A 19573-nucleotide genomic window follows, 5' to 3' on the forward strand; every position below is an offset into this window, starting at 1 on the left:
GTAATGTTGGTAGGACCATGGAACTATCTCATTTATAATCATTATAAAAAATAAAATTAGGTTTATTATTAGATAGTTATTCCTTAATTAAAAAAAAAATGACAAGAGTATTTGATAGATCTTTTTTTTTTTTGTCGTGGCTCGACGTGACACATGGAAACGTGTGGCCAGCAATTTGTTAACTGCAGACCACTGTATTAAGTGATTGTTAATAGCCATTAGTTATTATGAAGTACCTTAAAAAGGAGCCAGATTGTCTACTCAACACCGAAACGAAATGTTTGGCGTGAAAAAAAAAGTGTCACAAGAAAGAGAACGATTCATCAGATCTAACTAAACAATCAATCAGAGCGGCTATTAACGTCTCAATAAAACAGACGCCGCCAGATCTGGAGATATGCCTGTATCCCAGTCATGGGCTGGTGTGTACACAGTGGACAGGTCATCTAGCATAGGCTTGTCAGAGTGTTGGAATCAATACACAACCCGTCATTGACAGTGAATACACTTCAAGTATATTCACATCAGGGTGAGACTGTGACAAACGTTATTGATGGAATGAATCTCGAATCATATGCTGTGTACTTTAAACAGAGGCACATTGTCTTTCTTTCCAGTACCTTCCATTACATGACATTCTCTTCACGAGTGAGTGGAAGGTGGCTAGAATGGAAAAGTTGGTCAAAAGTCTGCAAATTCCCGAAACTTGAGAACGAAGTAGAGCGTCGCGCTTATAACGCTAATCTGTTAGGGTTCAACAGTTTGGTCTCCATATTGGCCAATTTATTTCATAAATGACGATATGACTCGATCCAATTCGATTTGATCCAATCCGATCAATCCAGTGCGATCAGACAAAACCCATCCAATCCTATTTTATTTTAGCATAAATTAAGAATTAAGCGAAAAAAAAAACATTTTTTATTTTACTTTTGTATAGACCTATGTTTTTATCGGCAACCGAAAGGGGAAAGAAGCTTTTAGTTTTATGTGGAATGTCTGTCTGTCCGTCCCATTTAGATCTCGTAAACTAGAAAAGATATTGAAAATCCGACATCTTTTTAGATCTTTCAAAGTTATGATTCAACGGCTACTTTTTTCTTTTCTAAAAGCGAAAAATTTAATTTTTAAAATCAACTATGCAAGCAGATTTTTTTTCTTAAAACACACCATTTTTACAACTATTCACTATTAATAGTAACAAACATAGGAGGCTATTTAGTAAGGGAGATGACCATTCACCTTATTTTTAACACATTTAAGCAAACGGTTTTAGATTATTTTGTAAAATATTTTTTTTTATAAATCTATTGCCAAGTTATGTTAATTCTATCATACTGACTACTACATTTACAAAAAAAAAAAATGGTTACTATTTTTTCAAAGAGAAAAAATCTATTTAACTCTTTTTCTCCTAACAGACGATACCAACGTTGATTCCACCAGAATGTGGTAAAAAATTACGGAGAGAAAGAGTTAATATGCATATAAGTGGAACATAGTGTAAAACAACAATTAATAAGTAGTTTTTCATATTATCGCGTGAACTGCACAACGCAATGTACCTGTAGGCCACCAAAAGATTTTTAAAATATTTTTTTTTACGAAATGTTTTTTTTTTAATGAGGCTTTGAACAAGATATTGACTCTTTACAAAACAATTAGATCAATAAGATAATCATTATATGAAATCAGTAAGGCCAGGTTCACATGTAACTTCACCTTCACTTTCACCTATCCCTTGGTCTGCTGGACCGTTGGGGCACCACACAAGATACGTCAACCTTCTTTCTCCATTCTTCTCTGTTATTTGCCTTTAATAGAATTTCATTCTGATAATCTTTCTGAAAGTATTGAAACCTGTCTTTTTACCCGCCTGGGTGGACCACTTCGGGAGCCGATTTGGAGTTTGTGTTTCCCCACAAACTCTCTTTGAAATCTTTTTTTTTTTTATAGACCTATGTTTTTATACAGACCTATGTTGTTTTTTTTATTTAGACTTAAGTTTTTATAAAGAACTATCATTGACCTATGTTTTTTTTTATTTAGACCTAAGTTTGTATATTGAACTAGGTTTTTATATAGAATTATGTTTTTAAATGTCGTTTGTTAGAAAAGAAAATGTTACCTTTGAGACTCATGCCAATTTTAAGGTCTAGTGATCAACGGGAACGCGTAGGGTCTCACGTGACTAGCACAGCACTACAACGTTGTTCTTATAATTGAATGGCCTAGATTCCAGATCAAGAAGGTGGTCAAGCTATAACTTGGTCAACTTGAGCAAAATTGCAAAAACACCATTTTGTTTGTTCTCTTGATATTTGGTTCCTGTGGAACTAAAATGAATTTTCCACTGTGCTATCTAAGGGCTCTGGGGCTATTCTTCATAATTTACTTTTCTGTCAGTATAAGACGAGTCAAGGGGTCAGGATCATTTACACTTTTTCTTATTGAAAGTGATAAATAAAAGAAATATGTTTATGATTATTCTAGATCAGCGGTTCTCAACCTTTTAAGCTCGGCGACCCCTTTTTACAATTCCTCACTTTGCCGCGACCCCTCCCCCCTTACACACACACAGCAATAGAAGAGTAGACAATAACAATCCATATTTTCGATGGTCTTAGGCGACCCCTGGCAAATCGTCAATCGAACCCCAAAGAGGTCGCGATCCACAGGTTGAGAACCCCTGTTCTAGATATAAATCTATTCTGAGCTAAACTGTTGTAACATGCTATTATATTATAAGGCTAAAACCAATGCAGCAGTTTGACAGGTACATTGACAGGTAACTTGTGTGCCTTTTGTTGACACCATTCAGTTCCACAAGGTGGTCGTGCCCACGCAGTTTCAAGCATAAACTGGCTCTGGATGAACATAGCCCTCCCCACCCCATCCACCTGTACATTTTTCAATGGCACTTTGTACATATATATCTACACTTCGACAGATGGGAAGTCTTGTCAGAAGGTGCACAGAGCATCCTGGTGACTAAATTTGTAACCAATGGACCTCATTCACCAATCGTAAACAAACAACATTTAGTCACGTGATCATATTGATAAAACAACGGGAAAAAAAGTCACGTGACAGCCACTATGTATTAAAATTAGATCGTAATTTGTATAGAAGAGATAGAGAACCACGTGGCAAAATATTGTTTGTTTACGATTGGTGAATGAGGTCCATTCAGTTTTCATAAAAATGTGACGAAACCACCTTCTTGCACCGTGCCTTCAATTTCCAACATAATTTATGTACACACCAAAGCCATGACGCTTTTAAACCCAAGCTTACGCCGATATTCAAGCTTATGCGGTTTTCCATGATCTAACACTCGGCCACCGTACACCGTAAAAATATCCAGCGAATGACTATATCATTCCCTGTCAACGAATTTTACATTAAGATGAACACCCTTTGTCACACTCGGCTGCACATTATGTGGAGCACACTGGTCAACAGAAAGGGTCAGAAAAAACATTCTAGTTGTCCAGCGAAGTATTGAGACATTGACCATTTGTGTAAACAATTAGAATACCCTGGCCAGCGGGGGGGGGGGGGGGAGAATTATGGAAACAAAATATATAATAAAGAATCAAGAATAATTCTGGTTTCTGGAAAGACCCTTTTTAAAGAAGGAACTAAACATAAAGTTTGTCGTTCTTACTGTTAATCGAACTTATTATTTTTTCTATTGTACTAATAATTGTGATTTATTCCATCGTTTGGTTCCTGATCGTGTGGAAAGCGCTCTGGGCTGTCTTTCGGTGGTTCGAATTCTGCCCGTCGGGAAGTAATAACTTCTACATCTGAAGGAACATCCGAAAAACACGTCGATTCTATTTTATTTTTTACAAAGCTCATATTAACTCACTCTGTCTAATACTCACTCTGTCTGTCTAATACTCACTCTGTCTGTCTAATACTCACTCTGTCTGTCGAATACTCACTCTGTCTGTCTAATACTCACTCTGCCTGTCTAATACTCACTCTGTCTGTCTAATACTCACTCTGCCTGTCTAATACTCACCCTGTCTGTCGAATACTCACTCTGTCTGTCTAATACTCACTCTGCCTGTCTAATACTCACTCTGTCTGTCTAATACTCACTCTGTCTGTCTAATACTCACTCTGTCTGTCTAATACTCACGCTGTCTGTCTAATACTCTGTCTGTCTAATACTCACTCTGTCCGTCTAATACTCACCTTGTCAGTCTAATACTCACTCTGTCTGTCTAATACTCTGTCTGTCTAATACTCACCTTGTCCGTCTAATACTCACTCTGTCTATCTGTCTAATACTCACTCTGCCTGTCTAATACTCACTCTGTCTGTCTAATACTCACTCTGTCTAATACTCACTCTGTCTAATACTCACTTTGTCTGTCTAATACTCACTCTGTCTAATACTCACTCTGTCTGTCTAATACTCACTCTGTCTAATACTCACTCTGTCTAATACTCACTCTGTCTGTCGAATACTCACTCTGCCTGTCTAATACTCATTTTGAACACGTTGCACAATCATTCATTGTCAAAGACAACACATGAGTCAAAGGATTAACCCTTCCATTGACTCGTCATCTTTTAATTTGTTATTTTAGTCTAGTTAGAATAAACTAAACAATGTTTTACTATTTTAAAATACGATTCGTCGATTTAAAGGATTATTTGATTATTTCATAATTAAAATTGCACTTAGCATAGGGCTAGGGTAAAGACATGTCACATGGGCCTACAAAGGTATTTTTAGTCTTAAGAAATCCTTTTGTTCATTTGTGTGTTTTTTTCACTGATTTATATTTAATTTATCTTTCTAAATAAGGCATTTTCTACTTTGCCTGATAGTGACCAAGTCATTCTATAGAATGCATAGGCAAAGTAGGAAATGGAGAATCATTTCGCACTTTAACCCAAAACGTCCTGCATTCAATAGTATGGCAATGTATTCTGTAAGAATACTTGCATTTCTGTAAGATACACACACAAACACACACTCACACACACTAAAAAAAGGTAAATGAAAAAGAAACTCTTCCTTGAATTGTTTAAACTGTATTGTTCAAAAGAATGGTTACAATAATGGCAACCAATAAATGCATTTCGTTTGGGTTAAAGTGAAATAGGTCAGCCGATCATCAAACCGGATTTATCATTAAAGCTGCGTTCACACGGAGAGGTGACATACTACTACTTCGGATTGGGCATTAGCGAATAAACAATAAATTATAGACCTACTAAGCGTGTATTGGAGATTTTCAGACATGGCGGAAAAACTATAAATAGCTAACTTTTTGGTGTATCCGGTGTTCAAACTATAGGAATGTTCACAGACCTATATATATTATATCTAGACTGGAAAACGGAAACAAATTCTTATCCACGATTGATCAACTCGGAGACCTTATTTTCGATGTTTAATTACTGAATCTAGACCGAAATTATATGTTACACAGGTTAGGATGAAAAAAAAACAACTTTACTGCTTATAATTACTTCACAAAAAAACGACTTATTTCAACTTTTTAATTTTTTTTTTCACGACATTGTTTGTAGTGTTCAAAGATCACCATGTCCAGTCTAGGAATGTTTTTATTTATTTTCTTTTTAAAAGTATATTAGAGTTTTTAGCACTGCAGAATTAAATTTTCTAAGCTGTTCCTAATGTAGCTAAAATACTTTACATATGAAAAAGTATTAGTCTTTCACGCTGTGACATAAAACTTATTTAAAAACAAATGGGCAACTAAACACTAGCGGCAATGAAGGAAATGTGACGGGAAGATCAACTGCTACGCATAGAGATAGGCCTACTGTACAAAATATAGCTCAATTCAGTTAGCAGAAGTGAAGTTCATTGTATCGTCCTTGACATTGCTTAGTTTATCGTAAAAAATCTTTCCAATATCAATAGTTCTTATGCTATTTTACTAATGTGTAAACAGCTTGAGAAGTTGTAATTTTAAGTAGGTCACCCCTTTTGTTTTTATCCTTCCAAAAAGCAATCGTTAGTTCTAATATGTGCAAAGGTTAGGAGTTACCCTAATAAAAGAAGTACGCCCTGTTAAAAATCTATTAAAAATGTTATGTTTCGAATGTAATTGTTATTTTACTACTTCAAATTCATTTTTTTTTCTTGTTAATATAATATTTAAGATTTTCACACATGGCGGGAAAAACACACTATAAATAGGTAGCGCTTTGGTGTATCCGGTGTACAGAATAAAAGTAAGTATTGACACACTATGTTTTATTAAGTTAAATAATAATCTTTGCATTGCAGAATCCAATGTTCAACTTCCGTTTTATCTTTTATTTAGTTGGAAACTTTGAATTTCAATTAAGCGTCCTTGACCCTGTTTAGCGTCCCTGACCCTGTTTAGCGTCCCTGACCCTGTTTAGCGTCCCTGACCCTGTTTAGCGTCCCTGACCCTATTTAGTTTATAGTGAAAATCTCCAATATCACGTATGAAAAAAAAAAAAGCCAGTTCGGTGCTTAAGCCGCTTGCGTAAACAAAGGTTCTGCTATGACTCCACACTAACGCCATCATTAGTAAGCGTATTCGCTTGACAATTGTTTGAATTTCAAAATGACAGCTGTTAACGTCTAATGGTTTGTCGATACCCAAACAATATAGTTGTTAAATCGATGTCATGGATACAGTTAGTCCCATTTAAAAAAAAAACAGCTTGCCTGTTTGCACCGTTCCTGCTGTTCGCACTAAGTTTACCTGTCGATGCTGGCAAATGTACCATTGTAGCTGGAAGTGAGATCGTGGCGTTTGTTGAAGATTAATTAAAAAAACTGAGCTTGTTAAATCGTCTATTTTTCTTCACCATTTAATGTAGTCAACATCATTTACATCATTTACAGCAAATCCAAGCAGACAAAACACAGACAGTCGGGAAAAAAAATTTGCATAACTATTTATAGAACATTGACTATTTATATGTATAGATTTATAAAGCATACAGCTAAGTAAAAGTATAATTTGGTATAACTCGAATCTTGTTTCAATAAACGCCACGTTTGGCCGCCTTGCAGATTTGGCAGCAATAGTTATTGGTGAATCTGCTCATCAAACAGCAACCGCACCCAGAATTCCTCGTTGACCTTGACATTATAAAGGCTCGTTTAGCCATGTGAAAAGGAATCGATGACTTGCTGTTCAGACACCTGGAAACATAGAAAGCGTCATTAATTTCATAAGACAAACTTACATTGAAAGAAGACACACGAATATAAGTATAACACTTTACATCATTGGCGTAGCAAGGAAATCATGGGCCCCGGGTCAAGAACATGATATTGCCCCCTCCGTCACCTAAAAAAACTTGGAGACGTATACCTACGTGTAGGCCCTACAACAAGAAAAATAAAAAAAAACAACTTTAAAAAAAAAATCAAAACTAATACGAAGTGAAATTGTATCAATTAGTTTGGCTCAGTTATGTAATTACATTTGTAATAGATCAAGACTAACAACAATAAATATGTGCGATTAGAAATATTTGTACCAATTGTTTTTGTTTAGAGCTATTTCATGCTTTAAGCTTTCTCAATACGCTAGGATCCTATCAATTATCTGGACCAGTTGGAAAAATTCGAGGGGAGGGGAAAAAGAATTTTACCGTAATCGGTTTAAAAAGCAGTTAAAAAAAAAAAAAAAAAAGGGAACGATCTGAATTCCAACTCATGACTCACGTCTCCGCAAGCCGACATATTAACCACTCTGCTAGTGAGGTGTTTATGTAAATGGATGATTGTATAGTAATGTATTCTTTGTTTCAAACTTACTTTAAATCGGCCACATATAAAGGGGACTAATTCAGCTTATACCACCACTTCAGTCAAGTACTAGTTCATTCCCTTGTTCGAGATACCAAACAAAATAATTAAGTACAATATTTAATTAACCAATTGGTTAATTTAAAAAAAATAATTAATTCTTGTGTTGTCAGGTTTAATGAATAATTGTGCAAACTTCGGCTTAATCCGAGATAGGGTGTGGGAGAAATAACGAGAACAAACTTTGTACCGACAGACAGACAGACAGACAGAGTGAGTTTATATAAGCTTTGTAAAAAACGCATCCTAATGTATGTAAGCATACCACCTTTTGTAAGTAATAGCGTCCTTACACTCTTTATAGAAACGACTTTTGGAAGTAATAGTTTCATGACGAACAATGCTTTATTCGACTTTCTAAAAGTAAGAAAACCTTTAATCTTTCAATGGTCCTTTGGGACTCTATTATTGAAGAGTCTGGGTGCAATGAGTCCCTTCGCGCTATGGCTGCTATGCCACTACATTGGATAGTTGGCAACGTGTCCCGTTTGGGCATTAAAAACGGTTCTGTTATGCATAAATGTATGCACCTATTTTATATACTACAAGTTCATCTAACACGTAAAAGGCAATGTAATTAAAGGAAACAACACAGATTAGTCATAGGCCCTAAAATAGATAGCTCTCTCTGTATCCAAATTACAGAATTATTATTACTATTGCTTTTTATACATATATTAACTTTAAACTAAACAAATAAGAAAATATTTTTAAAAAATACTTTAAAAAAAAATACAAAGAAAAAGCAAAACTTATATTAAGTATAGTTCTATCATATTTTCATATATTCTATCATAGTTGGATTAGTCCTGTCATTTAATTTTTAATAGATTTAGACTAACAATGAAAAAGCATTTAGACCTATAAAAAAAAGGGGGGTGGGGTGGAAACGACCTGAGTAAGCCTGAGTTCGAACTTTTGGCTCACTCTGCTAGTGGAGAGGCTATGAACATGGAAGATTGTAAAGTTGTATATTGTTTCTATAGTCTCTTCCTATTTTTCAGGTTTGTGTTTACTAAGACTCAGACGACGACCTATAAATGAAACTAATTCGGTTTATACTAACACTACTTCAGTCAAGTTTTTTTTTCCTTTGTTCGAGATACCAAGCAAAATAATTAATTACCAATAATTAATTAACTAACTGGTATTTTTTTTAAATATTGATTCTTGTGTTGTCAGGTAAAAGAAATAATTGTACAAAATTTCAGCTTGATCTGAGATTGTGTGTGGTATAAATGACATGTACAAACATCTGACCAGACAGACAGACATAGTGAATTGATTGAAGCTTTGTAAAAAAAATATGATATCTGCACCTAATATTCCCCCACCCTCCAAAAATGTTAGACAAGAGAGGAAATAATAAATTCAGGAACTTAATAGTTCTATCTGAGATTTTATGGTCAAGTTGTAAAACACTGGACTTTCGAACCAAGGTATCTGAGTTTGATCCTTAGAACTTCCATCCACCTCTATTGTACTTGACATTGATTGGTGAAAGTAAAGACGGTTTGTCATTGAGCTGACCACTTGTCATCCTCGTTAACCGTTGGCCATTGATAATCTTTACATTATCAGACATCAAGGACTGCAAGGTCTGAAAGGGGCACATTTAACTCTTTCTCTCCGTAATTATTTCCCCACGTTTGGACCAAATTCTTCATTTTTTGCTCATTACTTTTTCACTACCTCGTTATGATTAAGTATCAATAGCTTTGCCGTTTGATTAAGCATCAATAGCTTTGCCGTTTGATTAAGCATCAATAGCTTTGCCGTTTGATTAAGCATCAATAGCTTTGCCGTTTGATTAAGCATCAATAGCTTTGCCGCTTGATTAAGCATCAATAGCTTTGCCGCTTGATTAAGCATCAATAGCTTTGCCGTTTGATTAAGCATCAATAGCTTTGCCGTTTGATTAAGCATCAATAGCTTTGCCGTTTGATTAATCATCAATAGCTTTGCCGTTTGATTAAGCATCAATAGCTTTGCCGTTTGATTAAGCATCAATAGCTTTGCCGTTTGATTAAGCATCAATAGCTTTGCCGTTTGATTAAGCATCAATAGCTTTGCCGTTTGTTATCGGAAAATATTTTATTTGGTATAAAATTAAAGGGGAATGCAGGCTCTTTTTATATTACACAAAATAAAGTTTATAAAATGAAACATTAATTTAATTTAATGAGGTCAAATCAACGATGGTATCGTCAATTCGGAGAGAAAGAGTTAAAACTTTATCTACATTTCAGACCACACCCTTCGTGCTTTTCTGTGTGTGGATCAAAATGTCGGTCGAAGTAATTTTGTTTAAACGCTTGTGCAAAAACGTGACTAAAAATTGATCGCTACTGGAGATCACTTAGTTGGATGTCTTTGGGGGAATGGTATACAATAGCTCAAGTTTTCTTTCTAGGGGCATAGGGGTGGGGGGGGGGACATTTTGTTTTTCTTATCAGGACCAAACATGAAACTCAAAGCCAACACACAAATAGTCTAAACCAGTTACCAGTAGCTATACACTCTCCATACCTACACACAGAGACGAGAGCAAACAATGGTGATGACATTTTGTATGTGTGTGTGTGTTTTATAATAAGTCAAGTTTCTTGACCTGTCACAAACAATAACAATTTCAGGGGAACGTAACTGTTACATTCCTCTGTTGCGTGATTATTACCCCCTTTCTTAAAACGCAATATTTTCTTTTTTTTTCATCTTCTTAAATGGATTTTAGATCACAGTGCCAAATCCCACGCACGAAGAATGCAATCAAAAGATTTGTCGACTTCACTTGTGTTAGAATTATGTTGGAGATGGTCTAGTATTACTGAAAAGAAATATGTATCTGCCAGTGTTGCATCGCATAGGCAATGACTAATGTACTTAAAAATTATATTTACTATTAAAATTTGATTGACCACATTTGTTACATCAAATAAAGTCATAAAACATCTATAAATAACAATTAATTATAGGGCATAAATACATATATAAAACTGTAACAGATTTGTATTAAATAAAAAATACATGCAACCACCTCCTCCAAAAGTGCAATATTATTATTTGAAAGGGCTATATGTTAGCGGTGCCACAATCCTGCTTCCTAATGGCGCAATAACGTTTCCGTTCAAGTGCCATAGCTCTGCTTAATTTGAGGCGACATAATTTCTTTCAACTTTTCCCCGCATCACTTTATTTCTAGTTAGATGCTTGTTTGTGAAATGTTTGACATGTTTCGGATGTTCCTTCAGAGTTGAAGATAATTTGCTTCCTAGTGGAAACCTGCAGGATGACGGGAAATGGCAGCGGGCTGGGTATGCAACGGAACCATTGAGACGACCGAACAGCCCAGCGCGCATACCGCACGACTAGGCAGCCATCATAGTAATCACTTATAGCATGGATACAAATATAAAGGGAAACAAATAGGAAAACAAACCAAAAGAAAAAAGGTGCCAAAATATGTGTTTAATATAAACGTGTTCTTTCTATTAATATCAGACTCTTTGTTAGTGAACATTAAAGGGAAACTCCGATGGTTTTGACAATTTTTGATATAATATGTGTTTTGATTTACAGATAATGAATATATTATTCTTTTTTTTAAATTTGCAATAATAACTTAGTAATTGATGTTTTTCCGACGTAATTTTCCTGCGCATCCAAAACAGTCAGACTTTCACCGGGTTTCTACGTGACGTCACAAAGGTGTTTTAATCTATTGACTTATTGTATAACAGGAGACCTTACAGCAAAGTTTACATTCTCATAAAAGAAATATATCTTTGTTTATGCAGTTAGATCTAGGATCTTGTAAGCAAAGAAAAATTGCGTATTAAAAGTAGATTTACATGCTTGACTAATCACGGCAGTGTGTATTTTCTCGCCAGACCACTCAACACACAACAAACACTATGGCTTGGTTGTCTTGTCATCACCGACTACATGTAGTCTCGACTAGCCTTACACTGACCAGTTTGTTCGAATCATTCAGACACACGATCTATTTACTTCTTGGGATAGAGAGAGGCTTAGATGAAAATGTTACTTTTTTTTTCTCGAGTTGGTTATCCTAATGCTTTTGGATCTATCTATGCATATTTATATATATATAAATGTATCATAGCTCTGGACTAGGCCGTCACTAAGCCTATCAGCTACTGTAAGAATGAAACGATACGATTGGTTAAATCAGGTTTCTCTTTCAGTATTGTTTAGGGAAGTGACGCATGAAATAACTTAAAACAAAATCTCAAGTTTTTTTTTAGATGTCAAGAATTTACTGATTAATTTATTAAATATAAAATTTTCTAAGCATTTAAATAAAAAATGATATAATGTTTACTATTACAACTTTATACGCAGAATTTAAATATGTCAATAACTCAAATTTGAAAAACTATCGGAGTTTCCCTTTAACTGAGGTGAGATATATCACATACGCAGCATAAGTCTTGGATTAAATCTTCACTGTGACCTGATTGAGATACAACCATCCTCAGTTGACACAGATCTGACCTGATAACTACATAGAAAAGGTAGCCGATCGTTTTGCTGGTCACACAGCGCCCCCGTTAAAATATTAGTACACAGTAACTGAAACCCTGAACCGGGTACTACAAGTATCAAACTCAGTCTCGATGAATGTTTTTAATCCTAGTCAATACAATAATTGAATTACTATGTCTTGTAACTGGGGGCGTGGAGGCCGAATGGTAAAGCGCTTGGCTTCCGAACCGAAAAGCCCCGGGTTCGAATCTCAATGAAAACTGGGATTTTTAATTTAGGAATTTCAAGGACGCCCCTGAGTCCTCCAAACTCTAATGGGTACCTGACTAAAGTTGGGGAAAGTAAAGGCGGAGTCGCAACGAATTATCTAGTTCAATTAGTTGCATAGTAAAAATGTTCTCTATCTAATAGCGCTGTTTTCATCAATAGGCGATGACGTCATTTTCAGTATTTTCATTATTGTGTACTAGTTGCTCTCCCCTTGTCGCTTCGACGTTATTATATCATATGACGTCACATTTTTCCTCCTGGTCGTTTGGTAGATTTCCTCCATCTTGGGCTGTAGAGCCAAGCTGAATCTTTGGAGTTCCTGAATTATACGTGTGTCTTCGGTACTGGACAGCCTTAGCGTTGGCCTTGGTATATATTCTTCAAGGATTATTTGACCTCTGTTTAGGGTGAGTTTTATTTCACATTGTAAAGTTATTTAAATATGGAATCAGTCGTATTAGTATTTTAGTAATTAGATTAGAGGATTAGAAGATCTGTTATTTGTCTTTCTATAGGGTTTTCGTCTCAGGTTTCAAGTCTCAGGTTTTTCGTCTGTAATTTCAAGTTATTGGGTGTGAGTCTGAGGTTCCAGAATCCAGATTGCGGTTTTCTATATCCAGACTTGGTGTTACATTATGACGTTGTGAGTTTTGGTACTACTCTGAACTTTGATTCTTCGTCTTGGCTAGAAGATACTTATGTTACCTTGAACAGTTTACAGAATCTTTGTCTTTAAATATTGTGAGATCAATGCTGACGGACGCTCTATAAAGAGTTGGTTATTATTGTATTTGAAATAACAATTCAGTGCCGGTAGTTAATGGAACTAGATTATAATTTAGTAATTTCTCATATTATATTGGATCTATATGTACTTGTATTTATTTATCATTACCATTAATCATATTTCATTTCATTGTATAAATCTCATTTTATTAAATTCATAGTTTACTTTAAACCATCATACACATCGTTTATTAGTTTATGTACAACTCGGTGTGTCTGGTGTGACTGTTGGGCTGAACTCTGGGACTGAATGGTATCTTATAAAAGTAATAATAAATTATAAAAGTGTAAAACATACACACATTGCAATTAATATTACTTTTAATACCTAGACACATTAATATTCTGTAATTAAATCAACAAAGACCTGACAAGCGGTGGGTTGTTATGTTGGCCTTACGAGACAGATGACCTTTATATCATCTGCCCCATAGTACATAGATCGCAAGATCTGATAGGTGGTAGTCTACTCTACTCTATGTCACGTAATACGCGCGTCAAGATCATTAGGTTTGTGTAAATAAAATATTGACAAATTATCTACGAGAAAACATGATAACTTAATTCATACTGCTGATACATGGATATTTCCATAGTACTAAAAAAAGATTTCGAATTATTTCTCAGTTGTTAGGGACTAGTTTTAGTACACTATATATAAAAGGGGAAGATAATAAGTGGGATCGGTCAGTTCATAAGTTTATTATATCTACTTTTGGGAATCTAATATTGAAATTAAATTATATTGTGTGTTTAGAGTGTCATTTTAAGATTTCTATCTTCAGTTTGAAGATTGAATGTGTTTTATTTCGTAACGATATTTTTTTCTCATATTATTTATTTATTTCTTATACTAGTCGACCAGCGGCGTAGCATACGCCGCTATTTTGCTGGGCCGGCCTTAGGCCACTGCAACCTATGCGACCGCAGTGGGCCCCTCTTTTTTCACCGCTAAATTTACGTGAAATAGAAATAAAAAAAAAAGGGTGACCTTTCTTGGTCACAATGGTCCGGCCCTGCTATTTTGTGATGGGTGAGGTTCTCCCTCTCCCTCTTTTTTTTTTGTAGGGTAACTCTAGTTCGTACGACTTGCAGAAATAAAAGAGCGAACTTTCCTTTACTTCTTCTTGCGTGTCCAAACTCTTAAGCCATGAAGAGAATTATATATATAGAAGATTCTCACTTCAATAAAAATATCTCGTTATCATATGGAATACAGACGTTACTTCAAAAAAGAAGACAATGGTGTCCAGCGTGCTCCTAGGTCAATCAGGTCATGATTAAACAATGACTTAAATTCTGCCAAGCCATCAGTTTTCCTGGCTGACTCAGGCAATATTGTGGAGTTTGGGTCATCGGATATGCTCTGAAACTAGAGCAACATATTTACCCACCCAATCCCACCTACGATACAGTTTAGGCTTTAGGCCTATCAACTTGTCTTTCTTTACTGTCTTGTAAAATTAAATACATGTATTTCAATAAAGGTAATTTGTAGGTGTTAGTTAACAAAGAAAAATGCTCGGATTAACTAGTAGCTGTATTTCTTTGATAAATAGTTGTATATCAGCACTAGCCATGTCACAAGTTAGGGCAACCCAAAAAAGACAAGAGAATAGACCGGAAACAACTAACATCAATACTGGTGTAGATTAAAGCTTTTAAGTTTCCACGTATATTTAGGCTTTTTGAACTGACTACCAATTACTCGTCTGCCGGCTGCCTTTAGTTGTAACATCTAATGATTTAGAGAAACTCCACAGGAAGTAATTATGATAGATTAAGTGTGACGTCAATGCCCGGAAGTGAACTTCCACCCTTACATCAAATGCTCGAGACTGTTTTTTTTTGTCACGTGACAAACGCCTCTTCGTTTGTCTTCTTTCTTTTGTTTGTTAGTTTGTATGTGATTTCCGATAAATATAACCCGATCTTGACACCAGTGTTTCTATATCCAAAAGCTCGGAGAAGGAAATCAACGAACGAGTGTCTCAACTGGTTACTAATGTTACTAATGGGCTAATAGTTATATATATATATAGGCCTATATATATATATATATATATATATATATATATATATATATATATATATATATATTTATTTATTTATTTATTTATATATATATACAGTGCTTTTTTGTGACGGTACGCACCGGTACGGCGTACCGGCAGTTTTTCCAATGTTGGGAAAAAATTATTACTTTTCTTGTATTTTAACGTTTATTATTAATTTATTAGTAGTTACGTATTCCATCAATGAGTACCGGCACCTATATTAAAAAAAAGCACTGTTTATATTATAATAATATATATATACAGTGCTTTTTTGTGACGGTACGCACCTGTATGGCGTACCGGTACCTTTCTCAATGTGTGGAAAAATTATTACTTTTATTATTACTTTTCTGGTATTTTAACGTTTATAATTAATTTTGCGAATCTTATCATCAGCCGGACAAAAAGTTCACTGATGACAACAACTGTATCTTCACTGTTAGTTATCAGATTAGTTGGGCCACCACAAGTACGTCCTGACCCTAAAAGATACGTTGGTTCATGGTTGCTTAGAGGCAGACATTCAGCCACAGATACCAACAGCAAGGAACGCAGTCGGGAGTATATGCCAAATGAGAATTTGATTAAACTTTGGAATTTAATATGAATAATTTATTAACATTTATGTTTTATTTTAACAGGGTTCTTTCCTATACAATTGTTTTAGACATTCAGTATCTTTGCAGTTGTGATTTAGCTTGCATTGAGGTGTTATTACCGGAAGTGGTAATGGATATAAGCACTCCACGGCCTCAAAAAATGCTACCAATGGCTGAGTGGCTGCCTGGTCGTGCAGTATGCGCGCTGGACTGTCGTTCGGTCGTCCCAATGGTCCCTGGTTCATACCCTGACTCTGCCCTCTCCAGTCGTCCTGCGGGAGGTTTGGACTAGGAAGTAAATTATCTTCAGTCTCTGAAGAAACATCCGAAACATGTGAAACATTTTACAAACATTTTTTTACAAATGGCCTGCGTCTAAAAGAGCCTCTGACAACCAGCTCAAACTCCAGGCATTTTCGTGTGGCTTAGAGTTTTGATCTGGCAGAACTGTTTTCACTTCTAGGAAATAACGTAGACTAACTACCTTGTACAGTATTCAGGGTCATTGTAGGTGATACACATGGAACAGTCTGAGCTTAGTGACCACTGACGTTTGGATTCGAACTCGGGTTCCTCGTCATAGAATTCATCTGTCATCGCGGCACATCGAAACAACGCCAGTGCTTGAAGTATCACCAATATCTTCATTGGAAGTGGGAAACTGAAAGAGATACATATCACACACAAAAAAAAATAATTAAAGATCTTTTAAGATTAATAATAAGTTTAATTAATCATTAAGACTAAGTAAAACGCACATTAAATTGGAGATTTTTCATGAAATTGAGGCACACCCATAAGCAACTTTTTTTTTGGGTATATCCGGTGAACAGAAAACGATAGTGCTTATTTACAATACATATTTTTTAATTCTTCAACAGACTGGAATTTCAAATTTTTTGATGCCCCTGAATCCACCCAGCTCTAAAGGGTGCCTAACATTAATGTAATTGTTGCACCAGCAGGCAGCAGTCGTGTTTTTTCGTCTCTCGTTTTGGAGGATTTTTGTGTTGCTATTTTCTAGAGCTAAGTGATCTTTCTGATACCATTAGATTGGTGTAGATGTCGTCTATAGATTGGTGTATTTAGTTCGATAGATTCAAGTCACGTTAATTAAATTTAATTAGTTTTTGTATTCATTTACTATCCTTTAGTTTAACAAGCATCTATATAAACAGTAACAGAGTGATACTCATAGCCCGAGGGATTGATGTGCTTGGTAAAATCGTGTACCGTGGCCACTACATAGCAGTCGCAGCGCAAACCTGTGTGTCATCAGTCCTAGTGTGTCAAATCACCGTACTGGAGTCATGGACGCTAATCTATTACGTCGCATAGGACGCACATGTGTGTTACTCAAATCACGACTAGACAGCGAGGTTTTCCGAAATATTCGTCGACTTGGCATCGGGCGTAAACTGCCGACAGTTCGTGGGTCTAGGGCTGGGCGTCTTATTCGCCTATGGTATAACCTACCGCAATTCAACTCAACAGATACATGTCACACAGTTTCCAGGACTCTTAACTGTGTTGTTAACCCCACCCCTACCCCTGTCATTTCTTCTACGACAGAGTTCAGCAGTTCCCTACTAAACTGTTTTATTAACCACCCCACCCCTATTGCTCCTCACACAACAGAGGTCAGATGTCCCCATCAAAAACCTATAATTCGGGATATTACTCCTCCGGTGTCTTCAAAATGTGCTACGCCTCTGGTGACTATATCCTCCAGTCTGCTTAAAATAATGCACCTCAACGCCCAGTCATGCAGTAACAAAGCTCTTGAGCTTGCAGACACCATCACTGATGATAGCTACGACATCGTTTTCCTTAGTGAGACATGGTTTAAAGAAGTTGGTGATGAGCCAAGAACCACTGAGCTAACGCCACCAGGCTTTATTTTAAAGAGTCTACCTCGAAAAACAGGCAGCGGAGGGGGCTTAGCAATACTGTACAGAGATAGTCTAGCCAAGTATGTAAAAATAAGACCTGAAAGCTCAACGTACACCACCTTTGAGATGTGCGAGTTTCGCCTTTCCCACCACAGTAGAACACTGACTTTTATTTTCCTGTACCGCCCACCACCAAGCAAGAGAAATAAATTGACAACAAAAGTTTTCATCGAAGAATTTCAAGACCTCCTTGACAGTCACATATCAACAAAAGATCTATTTGTCATAGGCGATGTGAACTTGCATTTTGACAGTGAAAATGAGACATACGCGATGTCGCTGAAAAATGCGCTAAAGGATCGCAACTTAGACCAACTGATAAATGTTCCGACACACGTCAAAGGCCATACTCTTGACTGGATTGTTACAAATGCAAGTGAGCTTGTAGCCAAACTCAATGTCTCAGACCGCGGCTTGTCAGATCATTTTCTCGTAAACTTTGAAATGCGCCTATCAAAAGCAAAAAGGCCAAAGAAAAACGTGACTTCCCGTAAACTTAAAGCCATAGATATTGCCTCCTTCAAAATGGACGTGACCTCTTTGCTGTTGCAACAGAGCAACACAGACGTTCTCAGCAATTACAATTCTTGCTTGAAAAAGTTGCTGGACAGCCATGCACCTCTTGTCACTCGTACAGTCTCAGTTAGGCCATCTGCACCCTGGTTGACGGAAGACATAAAGACTGCCAAACTTATTCGCCGACGTGCCGAACGTACATTTCAAAAGACAGGTCTGACGATACATCGACAAATATACATACGAGAAAAAAACAAGGTTAACCGTATGATTAGAGACGCAAAAGCTAGTCATATTCGACAAAAAATCGAAAATTCTGATTCTTCAAAGGAGCTATTCAGGATCACCGCTGAAATGTTAGGGGGATCAAATAACGAACGTTTGCCGTCATCTATCCCATTATCTGAACTTCCTGATTCCTTCAATAGATTCTTCATTGGGAAGATTGAGCAGATTAGAAATGACATGCCATCCCTCTCATCACAGCTTGACCACTCTCCAATTTTTCAAAATTCTCCTTTTTGCGAGTTTCAGCGTGTATCTGAAGATTATGTCAAAAGTACTATTTTGAAGATGCCAAATAAGTCATGTGACCTTGATCCCATTCCAACCTCCTTGCTCCTTGAATGTTTAGATGAGCTTGTACCTACAATTACCAACATTGTGAACTCTTCACTGACTTCAGGCATTGTACCACAGCAATTTAAGCATGCACTTGTCAGGCCCTTATTAAAGAAATCCAGTCTTGACCCGGAATGTCTAAAAAACTATCGCCCGGTTTCAAATCTTCCCTTCCTGTCAAAGCTTCTGGAGCGCATCGTGTTAGTGCAAATTCTTTCTCATCTTGAACAGTACTGTCTCTTGGAAGAATTTCAATCTGCATATAGGAAGTGCCGTAGCACAGAGACAGCAGTGGTCAGGGTACTAAACGACTTACTTCACAATTCCGACAAAGGCCACATATCAATTCTTTCTATGCTGGACTTGTCCGCAGCCTTTGATACGCTAGACCATGAAATTATGATGGCCAGA

The 19573-nt window shown here is 36.2% G+C and overlaps 1 long non-coding RNA gene across 1 annotated transcript in view; it reads right to left on the reverse strand.

The window, feature by feature from the left end:
* Nucleotides 1-5042: 5042 nt before the first annotated feature.
* Nucleotides 5043-19573, reverse strand: part of LOC106054608 (uncharacterized) — a 53042-nt gene continuing 38511 nt past the window's right edge. The window contains exons 2-3 of the long non-coding RNA XR_008776237.1: nucleotides 16558-16734; nucleotides 5043-7180 (exon numbers count right to left, since the gene is read on the reverse strand). This is a non-coding gene — a long non-coding RNA (uncharacterized LOC106054608). The remainder of the gene's footprint in view (nucleotides 7181-16557; nucleotides 16735-19573) is intronic.

Source organism: Biomphalaria glabrata, chromosome 1 (assembly GCF_947242115.1).
Source record: "Biomphalaria glabrata chromosome 1, xgBioGlab47.1, whole genome shotgun sequence".
Lineage (NCBI taxonomy): Eukaryota > Metazoa > Mollusca > Gastropoda > Planorbidae > Biomphalaria > Biomphalaria glabrata.